Below are 19,288 nucleotides of genomic sequence, written 5' to 3'. Positions count from 1 at the left end.
TAGGTACCCGCTTATCCTGCCACCTTCCCACACTGCCTCCGAGCCACCCCTTGCACTGGGTGTATCTGTACCCATACAGTCCCCACCATTTTTCTTCCTGCATTTACCAGACATACCCTGTCTGCTGACTTAAACCCAGTACTTCCGCTTGCTGGCTTCACTATTGTGTGTTGTCTTTGTTTTATTAATTATTATTTATCTGTTTTCTCCTTTGCTCTGCACTTTCCACTTCTCCCCCCCCACGTACATTTCCCCTCTCCCTCTCCCATGCACTTGTGCGTTCTCAATGTCACTGGGCCTAGTAAAATCGTTGATTTGTTCTCCCTTGTTTCCCCTTCCTTGTATAGTTGCGCTCTGAAACACTTGTGTACGAGTGCAATATAACTAAAATAACATATCATATCACATACATTTTTGAAACCATAAAAGATACTACATTAAAGAGGACAGAGCAAAAGTTGTGTTTCCGTCAATTACAAAAGTGCTCAAAATTGACCCAGTAAATGCTCATGTCATCCGTGCTCCACCTCTCCTGAACTAATAACGTTTTTTGGGGTGTGAGTAATGCCCACTGCCCACTGGTTGGGTTTTTAAATGTATGTGGTTGTGTTTTAATCACCCTGTGAACAACTGCCTGATGTTAAAGTGTGTTCATAGCGTATGTGATCAAAGAAACAATGTGTAAGTTATGTTACGTTGTCATCGTTCTGCCGTTGATTTATTGTATATCCCTGGCATGGGATGGTGTAACAACAGCCCTCTGCTAGGGCTCCTGCAGTATCACGTGTTGTGCACACCTGACATACACCATGTGATGCCCAATGATCAAGTCCTAAAAATTTACGTTGGGGACTCATCCACGAATGCGATGGGATGTGACATCACCAGAAATTACCATATCAGGGTGAAATATGCACATTTCATTTAATAGGCTTTGCATAACCACCCAAATTGCACAGGACGAATGGCATTTGCCTTTCATGAAATCAACACACAAACAAAACCAAGAGAAGATTTGTTCTTCGAATAGTGTTTTTGAAAACGTTAAAAGGTCTGCATGTTTTAACAGACTAAATCAGTGACTCAACCAATACAAATGTTTTCCCTGGGATTTGCAGTCCCGAAATGGGACATTTCACATATAGTTGTTTTATTTTTCATCATGTTATATAGTGCAGTGGAGAAAAGTGTCCAGTCTGCAAACCTGACAACTGTGAATTCATACATTCAAAGAGGACATTCAATGTTTCTCATTTTAGCTGGGGGGGACTGAGTCCACCCTCTGAAAAAAGTGGGTGGACTCCGTCCCCCGCGTGAACCCTCGATTTGAATCCTGGTGATGCCTCTAATTAAAAGGGCACGCAGTGCTTAAAGTGGGCCGGGGCCTGCCGGGGCCGGGCCCCGGCAGTCTCCAAAATGTGAGACTGAGCCGGGGCCCTGCCGGGGCCCCCCGATCCCACCAAGCCACGGCGGGTGCATCTCCCGCCACGGACGTGACGGGAGATGAGCCGCCGGCCGCCCATCAAGAGGTCAGGCATGGCAGAGTCAGGCAAGCCTGTGACTGACAGACTTGCCAGCCAGGCACAGCTTGAGTGACGCTGTGACTGGCTGACACTTCTGCCAGTCACAGCTGCCTGCTGCAGTGCTGCCGGAAGAGCACCTTGGAAACTAACTTCCTCTGGCAACCCCTCGCGAGGGTTACCAGAGGAAGTTAGAGTCCGGGAGGGTTCGACATGTCTTACCTGCTTTGCCACTGCCACTGGATTCTGCGACGACGACCACCATCCGAGGCACGCGCGCACGCACGCATTTTCTTTCATTTATTTTCCTGGAAAATAAATGAAAGAAAATGCGTGCGAGCCTCGCACGCATTTTCTTTCATTTTTTTTCCTTGTTCCAAACATTCTGCTCTTTGTTCTCTCGCACAATGCGAGGGAACAAACAGCAGAATGTTTGGAACCAGGAAAATAAATGAAAGAAAATGCGTGCGAGCATTTATTTTCTTTGTTCCAAACTTTCTACTGTTTGTTCCCTCGCATGCGAGAAGGATCGCATACTTGCCAACATTCTGTGACCAAAAAGATGTGTACGATTTTTCAAGTTTCAAAAATAATAATTCCCATAACAATGACATCACAGGGAAATAAAAAAACATGCAAACAGCACAACATGGAAAGATGTTGAAATGTAAAAATTGAATAATTGTGAATGGTAATTTAACACCAAATTGTCAGCAGATGCTGAGTGATGGTGTTACACTCTGCCACTTGCTTTCACTGGTGGTTCACCTAAGAGTTGTCCCGGCAAGAGTGCTGGTCAGAGTCAAGTAGTGGTCAGTTCAGTGGATTGGTCTGAGTCCAATGAGTAATCACCTACCAGTCCACTGTATAGACAGACTAATGTGTTGCATGCTTTGTCCTGAAGCCTGCCTTGGAGTCACAAAAATTACATGCCACCACTGTAAAAAGCAGTAGGATCTGTCACTGAAGTCTGTAGGCGGTGGGCCCCGCCCACTAATTAGCCCACGCCCATCATGTCTTAGGCCACGCCCCCAAATGAGGCCCCCCCCTCAGTTTCTTACCCCACTTAAAGCACTGGGGGCACGGCTTCCCGTGCACCAGTTAATCACCAGCACTGAGCCCTTGTGTTGTGTGTGCCGTGGCACCGCCCCGTAACAGAATGCATCTCCAAAAAGTCCTAAAGATTCGGAATTACAACCAAAACTCCAACATTTGGATGATTGAGCGAATTGCGAACATATTCGCCCAGCACTCGTTTTTAGTTATTGCCACCTGCTACCAGTCCGATCTGTTTGGCCCATCAATGACCCTTTCAAGCTAGACAGGATTGCATCATGGATATTTGCCGATCATTTCACTGACTGGGGGGACGGACTCTAACTTTAAAGGCAGCTGGACACTTCCATCCAACCAGTGCCATTCCCTCAGTTAGAACGTCCCTCATCATCGCCTGCTGACGGTTGTGCTTCTGCAGTGGCAGGGAGGACGAATGTGCTAGAATTTAGTATCACCACCTTACTGTACGCTTTTAACTCGCAAATAAAATTAAGTAGCTGCAAGCCTTCAACCTTTTCAACATTCAACTTTCATAATTTTAGCAAAGGACAGTAAAAGTCATACGAACTGGCAGCATTTTGCTTACAAAAAAACGTCGCAATGCAATCTGCACAAGTGACATTTTGCTGGCAGGTATGCGATCGCTCTACCATTTCACCTTCACTTATAATAATTGCACTACTTTTCAAAGTCTTGATTATTCTGAAATGTTTGCTTTCCGTGGCATCTTCATTCATTCCGTGCGCGTGTTTGCTTGGCGCACTCACTGCAGGTATTATTACTAAAAGAACGGAAAATGTGTTGACTTTAATAAATTGCTCCAACCAAAAGCCTCGAGCTTTGTTATTAGCAAAATGCAGCTATAAATTAAAGGACTGCAGACCCAGTGTGGTGGATTTGAGGCAACAGCTATTGACAAACTTACGAACTTTTACTGTTAGGTGTATATATTCAATCCACCATTTTATATCCATGATACAATGGGTGCGAATCAAAGGATATAAATTAAATGAAGTCATTGTAATTCAATTGCTCATTTAGAAATGTGAATATTTGGTCTTCTACGGCATTAAGATTGAACGTGTCCATTGTGACTACACGAACTCACCTAACTGTTACTTTCTATCTCCCAGTGAACGTGTTGTGAGTCTCAGAGCCATAGCAGAACTTTGAGCTGAACGATTGCATCAAAGAAGGCCTTCCAAGGGGCAACACGGAGGCTGTCAGTTCATGGGACTAGCTCAAGGTCATGCGGAATTATAATGGTAAGGGGTCGTCTTCACGCTGCTGAGGAAAACAGATAAAGGATGGGGAGTACTTCAACGACAAAGTTGTTATCCAGAAAGGATTATCTTTGAGTGCATTCCTACAAGGGTTTGCTAATTCCCATTTAGACAGTACTCCTGTTGCCTTATTCACCTGTAATAAATAGTCCACGAGAAAGGAATACCATTGGAAAATAAATGTATTCATCACTCTGGGTTTGTAGCTGGTTTGAAGGTCCTAGGTTAATGGTAAAGAAATCAGGGAAGAGAGTATCACAAGCCGAGTGGAGGCAGGGAACATTATGCACACAGACTTGAGTTTTAACACCTTTGTTCAGAGATGGAATGAGTATGGGCAAAGGCCTACAGGTAGTATGAGCCCATCACGTCTTGGGGAGGGGTGCTTGGACTTTTCTGAGTGCTCATTTGGCCAACATATGTCACTTGCTCTTAGAGTTTGATCTTGTGCAAGTGTCTTTTGTTCTTTATTTTCTTTGGTGGGTTTCACGTCGCACCAGAATCTAGACTATCGCTTCAAGACAGCCTTGTTACCTCTTTGCCTCTCTCTCTCTGCATCTTTAGGCATTGGGCACTATCGTTCTCTAGTCCTAGGTCAACAAAGTTCTCCTCCTTTCTAATTCTTGTGCCTTGAGTTCGCCCTAGGTCTGCCTCACTGGTATTGCCACTTCTTTTCAGCACCCTACTCCTAGTTTTTTTGCTCTATTAGGGTTTGGTATGATGGTTCTCCATTTTGGAATTCTCTGCCATCTTCCTTTCTCCCTCTCTGTACCCCTCTTCTTCAACCTCTTCCTGATATACCTCCCTACCCTTCTTCCTCCTAATATAATTCTTGCCTCTTTTGGCATTGTTTTCTTGGCCAATGTTGACATGATAATTGGACCTATCCAACCCTCCTCTGTCACCCACTCTGCTTCACGCAACTTCTTTCCTTTTCCTTCCTATCTTTCTCTCCTCCCACCTGCTTATCCACTTCACCATAGGCAAACCTTCCATGATGTGAGCCTCTTTTTCCTGAACCTCCAACCGATTCCTGTCCCCATCTCTTCTTCTCTCTTTGCAGTACCAGCTCTCAGGAACACCAACCTCTATCCCACACAGCTAGTAAAAGCTGGATGCTTTTTATTCTTGGGTAAAAGGGTGGTTGGGGTAGTAAATATTCAGTTTGCGTGTTCTGTTTCTTGCTGGCTTTCCCTGGTTCTGATGGGCGCTGAGCCCTTATGTCTGCCTTTTTTGGGATAATCCTGCTCCCTCTTTAACTCAAGTTGAAGGGTGCCTTGTACGGGTTTGGTTGTCTAGTTGCTCTAGTTGCTCTCACACCATTTTAAGGTCAGGCAAAGAGTCACAGCTGCTTCCTGACTTGATCCAAATGGAGTTTGTGTGGAACTGGCTATGTCAGTCTCTCTGTGCATTTGTATTGGAGCTTTCTAGCTGGCTGATGTTCTTGAACCACTGGCGAAAGCATCAATTCACGTTTGCAAAACCTCGGATAAAATGTGGATACCTATACATACAATAGTACCAAATACATGCAGAAAAACGAATACTGTCAAATTAGGTGCATATACAATTGAGACATTGATCATATTAGAAGAATGGCATTCATCTATACAACATCTTTATCTATATCTATATCTATATCTGTACCCACGGCCTTCCTCCGCAGGCCGGAAACCGGCCTGCGGAGGAAGGCTGTGGGTGAAGGGTTCTGTTTGCCGCTGCATCGACCTCACTCCAGATCATCTCGCTGAAGTAGGAGAGGGCAGGAGCGCTCCCCATCCAACAGCTGCAGGAGCAGTCTGCTGGATCCCCCTGCCTCCCACCTCCCACACAACAAACACATTGCGTAGAAGACAAGCATCCAAGGCCATCCGGATACTAAGGTACCCCTGACCTTGGCCGTACCTGCAGCCAGCTTCTGCTGCAATTATTCTTATTTCCCGCGTTCCGTTTTGGAATAAGCTGAATTGGTTCGGCATCGACGCCTGACCATAAAATGGCAGGCGCAATGCGGAGACAAAATGAGGCTGAACCTCGTTGCTAGGCTACAGGATGCCTCTTTATCCAATTGGCGCCACCGACAGGCAGAAACCGGCCTGCGGAGGAAGGCCATGGGTAAAGGCTTCTGTTTGACGCTGTTAGCCGTGGATAGTGGCGGCCCCCTGTCGAATTGGGTAAGCTTACTCGTCTTTCTTACCACGTTTGCAACCTTTTTTACATCCTACCCGATGCTGGTGCTCCACACCCACAAAACACTGTACGCGGCCAGTAGTGTCTACAGGAGATGGAGCTCCTTTCCCCTTTGCTGCAGGAGCAGCCCACCATCAACTTCCTGCAGTCCTGTATCCCGAATCCCACAGTTAGGCAGGAGATCCTTACCAGTACCGAAGGATCCCCTGTGTTGCCTGCAGTGCTGAACACATGACTCCCTTCGGGTGCACACCCGATCATTCTATTTCCGCTTTGTGTGTACTAAGAGTACACACCGACAAGATGGCCACCGCCTGATTGCACCTTGGACTTGATGTTCAGCGCTGTCTTATTTGGTCCAGCTGGCCAGCCTTTATACTATACCCACCTACCTTAGGGGACCTGAGCCGGACCTACGCCTGTTCGCCTATCTCTCTGGTAAGGAGTACTTGCCCATACCATGTGCAGTTCCAGCACTACTTCCCCATCCTTGCAGGCTCATAATTACACAACCAATAATGCTCACCCTGCCTAAATATCAGACTTATGTATACGCTGTACCATCTGCACAATTGACCACTCTGAGTGCCCTATGTTACCAATTCTGTAGCCCATTGTATAAGGGGGGGCTCAATGACAGCTTTGACCTGAATAGGTTTAGCTGTATTAATGTCAAATATCTTGCGCTTGTGATTATTAGTTTGGGAGGCATTTGTAATGGAAATAGAATGCGGAGCTGACAAATTGTTGTGACTAGGTTTCAAATTATGCTGATGGTTAGCTTTCAGGGTGGTAGGAGGTAGGGATCTTCTCAGTGGTTCATGTAATTTTGTTAATCTGGCACAGAGTCTAAGGTTTCTATTAGACGCGATACATGGTAAATAAGCATAGGTTGCTGTCTCTGAGGCACTGTTGTGTGTCAGTTGGATGGGTGTGACATTATTCGTATCTGTATTTATCAGTTTGGGTGGGCTAGAATCTGGGATAGGTGCTAGGGGGAGCTTAGTGAGGCATACTTGGCTTCTAGTACCAGGGTGTAAGGTGGCAGCCATTGTGCAAAGCAGAATTGTTAGAATTAACATCTTTCCCAGTTAAACAGCAGGAGTAGGGTGATGCAAGTATAGTCACCTAGGCAGTATAGCAATTAAGCAGCATAAATACGGCAGTGCCTGTGAGGCAACTAGGCACCTGGGCCGGATCACAGTTGAGCAGCGGGAATAGGGCAATGCCAAAGAGGTATCTGGGAGAGATTACAATGAACATTTAGCAATTAAGCAACACAAGTACACAAGTACAGGTGGGCAACTGTGTGTTTGGGCCAGATCATAATTGAGCAGCAGTGGTAAACAAAATAGGGCAATACGAGTAAGGCTCCTAGGCCAGTTCAGCGCTAAGCGGCAGGAATAGTGCAATACTGGCGAGGAATCTGGGCGAAATTGCAGTTAGCAGTATAAACACCACCAGAGCGGTAATGCATGAGAGGGAACTGGAATTTACAGTTAACAGTTAGCAATGTAAAACAGCACCAATACGGTAATGCATGATAGGCAACGGGGCGTGATAGCGATTAGATGGCTAAAATCTAAACATTCTCAATGCAAGATCGCTCGTCGCTCATGCCATTGACATTGCTGACCTAATCCCGGAAGGCAATCTGGATTTCCCTGCGATTACTGAGACTTGGCTACACAACGCGGCAGGCCCGTCGCTTATGTTAGCCATCCCAGATGGCTATACAATAGCCAGACAAGACCGAGACAGAGCACAAGGAGGCGGCATCGCCATCATCTACAAAATGTGTCTCTCCCTCAGACTAGCCCCCGCCCCACTGTCACAATCTTGTGAAATTCTATCTGCTAAATTTCAGATAAATAATTCACAATCACTCACCATTCATCTAATATACAGACCACCCAGTCCTCTTGGCACATTTGAGGAGGATCTGCACAATATACTCACCAACAACCTTAAACCATCCTCCCAATTACTCGTATTAGGGCACTTTAATATAGGCTTCAACGACCTAATGGATAAAATCACCACAGTTACAGCTAACACAATCAGCGCAGTAGGTTTATCTCAAAAAGTTAACAAACCTACCCATTTAAAGGGGAGAACATTGGATTGGATAGCGGATTATAATTGTACAGCTACCATCTCATCCATCATGCCTCTATCCTGGACAGACTACTCACTGGTGTCCTTTCACTTATCCACCACTAGACCCACTCCCACGGCCCCTCCACTAGCACCACCATGTCTAACCAGAAACAAAAAAAGCATCACAGTATTCAAAGTAATCCCTGCGATCCTTCCCACTCTAAATGCACTGCCAGAAAATCTTGATCCCAATATCATAGTCCACAAATTTAACAATATTATGCTTAATACACTGGATAAAATGTCCTCTCTTAATCTTAGATCTAGTAAACCAAAAGCCCATTTAAATAAATGGTTTTCACCACAACTCAGAGATTTCGCCTCTTGAAAAGAAAAAGTGAAACCAATTGGAGACTTTGCCCTCCAATGATAATAAAGCCAAATTATCCCCTCTCTCCTCGCATTATAAGAATGAAGTCTGATGAGCAAAACGTAACTCTTATGATGAACGCATTGCCAATTCCAATTCTAGCATGAAGGAACTCTTCTCCATACTAAAAGAACTAGAGTTACCAATTGCTACACCAGATATCTGTGCTAAAGATAAGTCTTGGTGCGCAGACATCCAACATGCGCTAGCTAACAAAATTAACATGCTCCAAAATAAAATTCAGAAGAAAAAAGAAGCGCTGAATCTCCAGCATTCGCCCAAAAACCCTCTGCCCAGTGACCCACCGATGGCACATAACAATATATTCCACTTCACCAAAATGTCCACCCTGGAAGTAGAAAAAATCATCCTTTAACTGAAGCCTTCCAATTGCAAAGGTGACATCTGCCCAGCACAACTAATTAAAGATGCTGCCAGAGAACTATCTCTGTTCATCGCCTAATTGATCAATGCCTCCTTTACTTCAGGTACCATCCCTGCTAACCTAAAACAGTCTTGGGTGCTCCCCCTCCTCAAGAAACAGACTTTAGATCCACTCGTCCCTACTAACTACCGTCCTATCACCACAGTACCATTTTTACTTAAAATACTGGATAAAGCTGCCTATAAGCAAATTTAAAAACACATAGAATTGAACAATCTCTTAGGAGACCTACAATCCGGCTTCCGCCCATTACAAGGAACAGAAACAGCCATAATTGATTTAAAATCCCAAATTACTGAGCTGCGAGACACAGGGAAGGCTGTACTTCTGCTCCTACTTGATCTCTCAGCTGCATTTGATCTAGTGGACCATAAGGTCCTCTGTAGACACCTTGACTTTGCTGCCCACTTCTCCACTGAGGCTATCAGATGGATTGAATCTTTCCTGAGCGAGAGAACCAGGAGAGTTTTCTCTCGATCGGCAGCCGCAGACCCTACCCCTATCCTGTGCGTTGTAACTCAAGGTTCTTGCGTCTCTCCAACTCTATACAACATCTTCACCAAGCCCCTGTTTGATTATCTAGACCATCTGGGTATCATCTACACTAACTACGCAGATGATACACAGATTCTCCTCCCACTTTCTGGGGATCATACTAAGGACACGGAGTTGGTGAACAGGGTATATCTTATCATCCAGGCATGGATGGCCTCTCATGGACTATGCTTGAACGATGATAAGACTGAGTTGATAATCATGGGCACACAGGCCAATATCAAAAAGCTAGGCCAGGAATTCTCCTTATTCAATATCGACGGGAATACCATCAAAGTCTCCAAGGAAGTAAAAACCCTTGGTTTCTACTTGGATTCCACACTGTCCTTTGACAAAAAGATAAAATCCCTGGCCTCCACAACGGCCTACACGTGCAGGCTGAATAGAGCTGGCAAGCCATTCCTTTCCAACGACAGCTGCCTGATCTTGGCCAGAGCCTTAATGCTCTCTAGAATCGACTATTGTAATGCCCTATATAGTGGTGCTAATAAAATTACCATCAGGAGGCTTCAAACACTACAAAATAACGCCTTGAGAGCAACACTTGGCATAAACAAAAGAACTCATATCTCCTCCTTTAGATGCCAACATAAATGGCTGTCTACAGGCAACAAAATACAGGTAAAGACGCTACCACTGACCCACAAAGCTCTAAATAATGCCGCCCCTAGTTACCGTATAGATAAACTTCATAGAAGAATCTCTCTCAAACCATCTAGAGCTGTCAATGTTAACTGCCGGGCTACACCCAGATACAGGCTTAGTACAATTGGTGGTAACAGCTTCCCAGTGAAGACTGCTAAATTATGGCACCTACTGCCCCAAGACCTGAGAGCTGACCAACCTTACCTACACTTCAGAAAAAAGGCTATTAAACATCTTATCTCTACTGACCTGTAATTTCCCACCCTCTAGCTTTCTCCGCAGCAGGATCAAAATATTTCTACTCACCCAATATTTTCATCTAACTCAGCCTCACTGCTCGCAAGTTCATGCGTAATCCAATCTATTTTTGTGATTCAGTGCTATACCCAGTGTAACATGTTGTAACTTGTATATTTGTACATTGTATATTGTTGTAACTACATATGCCTTTATATTGTATATTTTGTATATTGTGTAACCATGTAAGCCTTGCATTTTCTTATTGCTGCGCCCTGTTAGCTATGGGTCTGGTGCACATAAAAAGTGAATAAACAAACAAACAAACTGGAATCTTAGGTACAAATACACTATGCTCCACACGTCTACTAATCAAAATGGTTGTGTTCCTAGGGCAAAAACCTAAATATAAGAGATACATAAATAATGCTCACGTTCATCGCATGGACTATTGACAATGTTACACATATTTCCATCTATTCATGTTTTGATGAATTATATTTTTTTGAGAAAAACAAAATAAACTTGAACTAACATGTCATATTAAGTTAACATTTATTTCAAGGGATGTACAAATGTGTGAGCCCCTGTGAAAACAAAATCAAAATATCGAGGCTGAGTACCCCAAAAGGAAATCCACCGAACACGGGTTACAAAGGAACAATCAAAGTACTTTATTTTATACTGAATCCAGTTACACAGAACAAAACAAAATAATCAGATAGGTATCAGCCCTCAGTGCAACACAACGAACTCCAGCGGGGTTCAGTGTGTTCAGTGAGAGACGCTGTACATTAGACTGCATTGGCTTTTTATACCGTTTGTGAGCACGATGTCCAGCCCCACTTCGGGTTAATATTACACTAATACATCACCGATCTAAGGTTCATGCCAAGTCTCGTATATCCGCATATAACTGGTTTGCTTTTAATACATATATCAACAAGCCCATACGGCAACTGTGTATTCTGGGATTTTCCATGTAAGTCTTCTTAAACATTAATACAATGTAGTTAAACAAGAGTTCTATGTTCAGTATTTGAATACATTGTCTTGATCGTATACTCGTGGATTAGTTTCATTGCACGAGTAATCTCTTACACACAGGTCAACGAAGGACAAGGTCTCAGTTCACGACCTCAACAAGTGGCCTGCAGGCCAGTTACATATTAGCTACGTACAGAGGTCAAGCCAGCCATGTTGTATTTTTGGAATGACATCGTCCACCATTTTAACTCACAGGGTGACTTTTACAAAGTGAAGCTAAAATGGTGGATTGACCTAAAATGGCGGTTTACATTGATTCTAAGATCAGGACCTTGCAACAGGGATTACTTCATGAGACTACAGAGCAGCTTGGCGTAGGCCAATATACATATATTTATTGCAATAGGAGGCATGATATAATTTCTCTTTTGACACCCCTAGACTGAGAATGAACACAAACAAAAACAAATATTAGATAGGATGGTGTACAGCCACATTTGTTTAGCTAACTCTACCTTTCAATGAAGACACATGTTCATGTGCATATGAGACTGGTCCCATCTGCAAGGACAGTCCAGCAGTGAAATTATAGGCAATTCTCCTCTGAACAAGACTAGGAGCAGCAACCTCAGACAGGTGTTTCTGCTTGCTGGTTGCCATCATTGAGGTGACACTGTGCCTCTCTGTGCACAGTGAGAAAGGGGTCCATGTCTGGATTACCTTTAGTAATCTGGGATTAAAGCCCACATTTTTCAAATTATACAGAAATGTAGAAGGCCCCCCTGTCCAGTACTTGTTTCAGCACCAGTCAGACATGTAAATTAATATTTCTCATCTTTGAAATAATCAGTGAGCTATAACATGCTAGTAGACCCTCCTGTGAGGGAATTGTCCCATAGCATAGGCCATTTGGCCATGTTGGTTCCCAGTTAAGGGGTCCTACATTTTTGAATAATATGACCAACTTGACTTTTAACCCTAACTTACTACTTTTAGTCTTGAGGCGGGCCCTTTGCTCACTGTTCTTAGAAGCATAGATCATCTCACTGATTTTACCCAAAAACGGCAAAAACATGTGTTTGGGGTAAACATCAGTAAACTTGTTCAGTCGAAATTTGCTAGGCATTTCAGTGCAGGCCTGTGCATAAGGGCAGGAACAGACTGATAGGTGAAACAATATGTCTTCCCCCGTGAAAGGTGCACTAAAATAAAACATAGTTGTAGATCCCCCAGAGTGGGAACAAGCCCATAGAAGTGTTTGTTTGGCCATGTTCATTCTCAATTGAGGATCTCCCACATTCTTTCATGTGTTTCAAGGGGTTACGTCAAAGATAGCCCTGCAGCTGTTCCTTTCCCACCTTCTTCTGGAGCCAATGAATACAAATATGATACAATGTGGGCTGTCACTTTCCGCTTTTGGTTCTGCCCACTTTTCATGTTTGTGGATTGTGCCTGCTGCCACTCTGGGAGGTGTTCACAGAGGGCTTGAGCAGTGACTAACAAGAGGCAGTGCCTGATTACTTCATTGAGATTGCATTACATGGCCCAAGGATTTCCTCTGAGGCCCTTGTTGAGGGCCCTACTTTTAGATCAGAAAAAAAAAACAGCAAATGTATTTCTACGAATTGGTGATGCACGTGATTATGAATTGTCCGCTGGCATAATGAAAATTAAGTACAGAGATCATAAAACATATGTACAGTCAAAGGAACAGATTCACGTCAATGAGAAATACCGTAAAACAGTATGTGCCCATGTAGACATACAGTGTGCACCTCTTTTCCAGTATTCTGAAACCAACATACAACAAACAACATTCAGAATTTAATACAATCGATCACCAGGAAAACGCTCCATCGTCTATTTTTTACCTATAATAACTACTAAGCACAGCACCCAAAGTGAAGTAAAATAAGCCTGAAATATCATGTTTTCAGAGCATTACTGGCATATCATTTAGGAGTAGACAGTAAATTAGGCCACTTCAGCTCAACGAAGTAGCCTGCTATGGCAGTTTATCCTCCATGCTGAACCTCTGAAACCATCTTTGACTACACAGTCTCCTTTTCTCTTCATATCTCTGAGGTCTCTAAGAAGTCACACTACAAACTACAACTCCTCAGAGGTGTTCTTCTTTTCCTCTTTTTCCCCCAGAAGTTCACTGTCTCCAGAGTTCTGGTTCTCTCTAGGCTGGACTACAATACCAATTTCTTTCTAAATCTGCCTACTAATACTCTCCACCGTCTCCAACTCATCCAGAATAGGACTGCGATACTTGTCCTTGGCCTCATGTCCAGGGGTCTTATCTCCCCAGCACTGAAATTTCTGCACTGGCTCCCTCTGGTTGCAAGGATTAAGTTCACGGTCCTCTGCATTGTCCACAATGCCTTTGGGGATCTAGGGCCTCAATACCTCCAACTCTCTCTTCGTAAATATCTTCCTACTTGAGCTTTTCACTCCTCCACCTCCAACTCCCTCAGGGTCATTCGCTTCTCCAAGCAACAAGTTGATGGTAGATCTCTTTCTTCAGCTGGGGACTCCCCCTGGAACAGCCTTCCTGCCTCTCTGAAACTTGAGAGCAGCCATATCTGGTTCCGGAAGCAACTCAAGACTTTCCTGCTTGCTTCTGCCTTCTCTCTTCCTATCCCCTGCTGAATTCCTGGCTGAAACTGCACTGGTCACCTGGCTACTCTCTGATCTCGGGCTGAGGCCTCTCCCCAACAGTTGCACACCTGCACTGTCCCCGTGGCAACTTGCACTTGGGTCTATATCTGGAACCTTACAATCCCCCTACCAGCACTTGGACACCTGCTGTCTGCACTTACCCTTGCACTTTCCACCAGCTGGCCGCACTTCTTTTTTGTTTGATCCCATATACTGTACTGCCCCCTCCCCTTACCTCGCACTTTTGTCCACGCCGCTCCCCTGCACTTGCACGGTCTCAATGTCACCTGGCCTAGTAAGATCGTTATCTCTATTTTCCCTTTGTTGCCCTCCCTTGCCTCATCGCGCCTTGAGACACTTGTGTATAGGCGTGTTATAAATGCCATAATATATCATATCATATCAATGCATTGCCGTATATAAATTAGCTGAAAAACAGACATTTATTCAACATGAAAAAAATACTCTTGCACGATTGGGTAGCTTCTTACACCCAAGACATAGAGACATCTGAATGATACCAAAATACACATTTCACATTGTGCTCACCCACATGGTGCAGTCTGGTACTCATGTTTTTGGTACATTGGGGAATGTTTACCAAACACTATCAGACTTATGGCAAACTGGTTTGCTTTTACAAATCTGGATGTGGTTGTCTTCTGCCGTGAGAGCTACCTATCAACTATGAGTAAAATTGCACTGACTATAAAACCAAAACACTTTCCTCAAATGGAGCAAAAATGCTTGCTTTTCAGATCATTTACATAACCACAATGCATTTGCGGGTGTGTGCCTTGTCATCAACAGGAATTCACTACGAATATAACTCTGGCACAGAAAGGTTCTAAAGGCCGTCCATCTGGTGGTGTAACCACCTTGATAGACTCACGCTCTTATAGCAAAAGTAGATCTACCTATTTAAATACCCCAGATGTGTGTGAAATACATATGTATAGTTCCTTAAAACGTATCATCATTTTTTAAATTTATAACAGAGTGAACACTCCCGACACTGTAAATGCCCTCCATATGATTATCAACAAACTAGACTCATTAACAAAGAGTGCGCGGCAGGATGATGTGGTCACACTGGCAGGTGATTTTAATGCAGTTTGAACGACACTAGAGGGCTGTTTGAGGAGGAGGCCATGGTGTGGGACATCCCAGACCTAGTGGCGAGTTACCCTGTCAAAACACCTAGGTTTGCATCAAGGATGGCATGTGTCGCAGCTACTTTAGAGCTCAGGGCAGCTAATGGTCAGAAGCAGGGTGACCAACCAGCTTGACCGACTTTTTTAGCTGGTTCAGGCCAATCTCACATCAATTACAACCTCATTCCTGCCAAGGACTACCATTTATTGGCAGACATGTATGCAGTCGAACGTACAGAGAGGCACCACCGACCACTGGTAGCTAGGTTTAAGGTAGCACAGGGGGCCAACGATGATCACAATGCAAATTCAGTATCAATCATTGGCAACTCCAGAAAAAGAGATAAAGTTAAATGGGGGGATGTTTTGACTAAGGGGACCAAGAATGAAATTTATCATGCATTCCTACAACAGCTGGAGCAGGTGCTCAGTAACAACCTAAGCAGTGATGAGCTGATAAACATATATGAACATATGATGAGTGAAATAGCACACTTTGTCACCAAACCCAGTAAAGTGGTCCACACTAGAACTGTAAAATACACAAAATGGTATGATAGTGAATGTCGCCATGCGAAAGCCGAAATTGTTAGGGAAGTGAAAAACTCTAACACTAGAGGCAACACACGTGGCTGAGAGAACTGAGAACATCCTGTAAGAAATTGGCGAATAAGAAGAAGGTTGACTTTATGAAGAATAAGTGGCATGAGATTTTGGTTGCTGTAGATAACAGGGACAGTGCAACCCTTTAGAAAAGGATAGCAGAAGTCACTACTGAGAAATCTAACACCATCCATGGGAGCATTTATGAAGAAGTATCGGAAAATCAATTTTTTGATCTTTATGCATCCCATGTTGTACAACCTTATGCTATGTCACCCATTGCTTCTGATGTTCAACTCAGTCCCCCTGTTGATGACCTGTGTCTATCCGTTTGCGATGTCAAATAGGCCATTTTAGCCCAGAGGCCAGGAAAAGCCCTGTGACTTGACTTTATACTTGTTGACCTCTTCAAGAAGGAAGTTGAAATAAGGGCGCCTGCACTGTGTGCCATTTTATAATGATGTGATTGATTCTGGTAGTACCTGACCATGGACAGAAGCCATCATAATCCCTGTGTATTATAAAGGGGGAGGGCTATTCCTACAAATGACAGACCAATATCATTGATTGATGCATCAGGGAAAATATTTGCACGCATGCTTTTGTCACATCTGATATCATGGGCCAAGGAGTCATTGGTAATTAGTCACCTACAAGCAGGATTCCAGCCTGGATTGAGTACAATAGATCAAGCCTTCAGCTTCTTTCTCATCCACCATAAATATAGCCTTGAGGAAACTGATCCTTTACACCATCTTCATTGACCTCAAGGCTACACGTGATAACTTTCCACATAACAAACGGTGGAGGGTCCTAGCAGACCATGGTATACCCATAAGCCTTTTTGCGATCCATCATGAGCCTGTACATGGGTACCACAGGGAAAGTAAGGTGGGATTCATCAGGAAACACCATTAGCCCAACCAACATCAACCTTGGCATACGCCAGGGCTTTGTACTAGCGACTACATTATTCTTCATATATATTAAAAAGTGGCAAATTGGTCTATCCAAGGCAGAAACAGATGCCCCATGATTGGGATCTGATTTCATACCCCTCTTGCTCTTTTCTGACAATGCTATCCTGATTTCTAAAACTATGTCAGGCCTAAAAAGGCAGGTACATCTTTTTCACACACGTTGCATTGATAGTGGTCTCACAATGAACATCTCAAAGACAAAAGCCATGATATTCAGTCCAGCAAATACCGAAAAACCCCCAAGTTGAATGTGACACTAGGGGGGCTACCAATTGATCAGGTACATACATTTGATTACTTTGGCATTAGACATACTGCAAAAGGATAAGGTCTACTCAGTTAGAAAAGCCAGTGACTAAACTGGATACAACAACTAAATTATTTCTAAAACTGTCCAGCTCATTTGGCGGTGGTGGATTGTCCCCCTCGCTTGAAATGTCCAATGTTCAAGCAAGGGCAGCCTAAATGTATGGTGCTGACATTTGGGATTATGATGATTGTGCACAGTTGCAGGTCACTGAAAATGCTTTAAAAAAAAATACTACCGGTTGCAAAGAACACCCCGAACATGTCCTTGTACAATGAATTAATGCAAGCATTGATGGCTGACATATTGGACAGTATAACCACTCTATTTTGAATAAGACTTTGGGCAACCCCTGAATTGTTCAAATATGAACACAAAATGTGCAATGTGTTGTTGTAACCAGGGGGTAGCAGCATCCTGTGGTGTAGGCATGTGAGGAAATAACCTGGTTCACTGGGCATGATGCACTTATGGTCTAACCCTGCATCTATAAATCTGCAGGTAAATGCCCAGACCAAGCAAAAATATTGGCTAAAATCCCAACACAATATTAACAGCTATCTCACATCAACTGATCAAGCCCCAGAATATTCACTATGTCATTAATTCCAGGTAAGGAACACTACCTGGATAATATTACCATGCCCATGATGAGACCGCTGTATGCGAAGAACAGGTTGGGAATGTTGCCATTAAACATGCCATTTTTCAAATGCTGGGTTATTGATTCTGAGCTTTGTAAAGTATGCCCTCTTGGCAGAGAAGACAACGTTCACCTTTTGTTCTTATGCCCTTATGAACCTGGACTTCGAAACAAGCTACTAAAACCTGTTTTACAGAAATGTAACATACAACAACTACACAAAGCATTGTTATTGTCCACGAGCATAGCTGATAACTTGGTGATTTTTGCATGTCTGACTTAGATCTACCATGCCTGGCTACTCAGAACCAAATTTCTCAAAAACAACCAGATGGCATGAGTGCTGGCACATTACCGCTGAAACTGTTTATAACCTTGTGGAACTGGCACTGGCCTTTTTAAGCTCTATTACCGTCATGGCATAATGACCCAAATTGGACCATGTCTTTAATGGAGTTTTACTTTTGTGGTGTATTTAGTTTGTATTTATGTCTCCACGTATTTATTGTGACTTGTTTTGTATACACTTTTTATGGTGATGCGGAAATAAAAGTATTTGATGATGACAACGCATTTCATAGTTGTCCATAATTCTAGGTAACTTTGAGGGAGCGCTAAAGGAATTGTGCCGTGGCATGTGGTCTTGACAGCTGAAAATGCCCTTTCAGGCACAAGCATTTTTCACACATTTGTTTTAAACCACATTATCTTTAATGGTATTTTGTCAACATGCGACAATGCTCAAAGCATATTTTTATTTTACCTGTATTTTATTGTTTGAAGTGTGGACCCAGCTCGCAAGTAGCAGAGTGCTGTACAGAGTGTGGGTAGCCAGTATTTGGACTGGCATTTTTAAACAGTTATGCAGTACTGTGAGCTGAGGTCTGTGTGTCGGTATGTGCTTTCATTGGAATTAGTCCTTGGTCCGGTTTTGTTGAAAAAGCCATGTTTTGAGAGATTTTTGGGGCATTCAGAGTAGACATTGGTATCGAGTTCCAGAGGGTGGGTGCGTGACAAGAGAAGGATTGCTTGCGGTCCTCTCTTTGTATACAAGTAGTGATACAAGTGGAATAGTCAATTCACTGCACAAGGTGTGTGTACCACCAGCAATGTGGAGCTTAGTCACCAGGTATGCCGCTGTGCTACTTGTGACTATTTTGTAGATGATACATGCAGTCTTTAACAGTATCCTGGCCTGGAGAAGAAGCCAACGCAGTTCACTTAGGAAAGGGGTGAATCAGTCAAATTTCTATGCACCCATAATAAGATGTATAGCAGTGTGGTGGACTACTTTTAGGGGAGCCAAGTGAGCAGCTGGGTGCCTCATCAGGAAGGCATTTCCCCCATCGATGTGCGAGACCACAAGGGATTGCACTACGGTCCAGATGTCCTGCGGTGGAATGAAGGGTGTGATTTTGCAAAGGGTGATTTTGAGCAAGGCTGTTTGGGCCTTCTTGGCTGTGTCTTTCTGGAACGACAGGCTGCTGTC

The sequence above is a fragment of the Ambystoma mexicanum genome, chromosome 10, assembly GCF_040938575.1.
Source record: "Ambystoma mexicanum isolate Mex_15411 chromosome 10, UKY_AmexF1_1, whole genome shotgun sequence".
Taxonomy (NCBI): Eukaryota; Metazoa; Chordata; class Amphibia; order Caudata; family Ambystomatidae; genus Ambystoma; species Ambystoma mexicanum.
Note: the sequence above shows the minus strand (reverse complement) of the source record.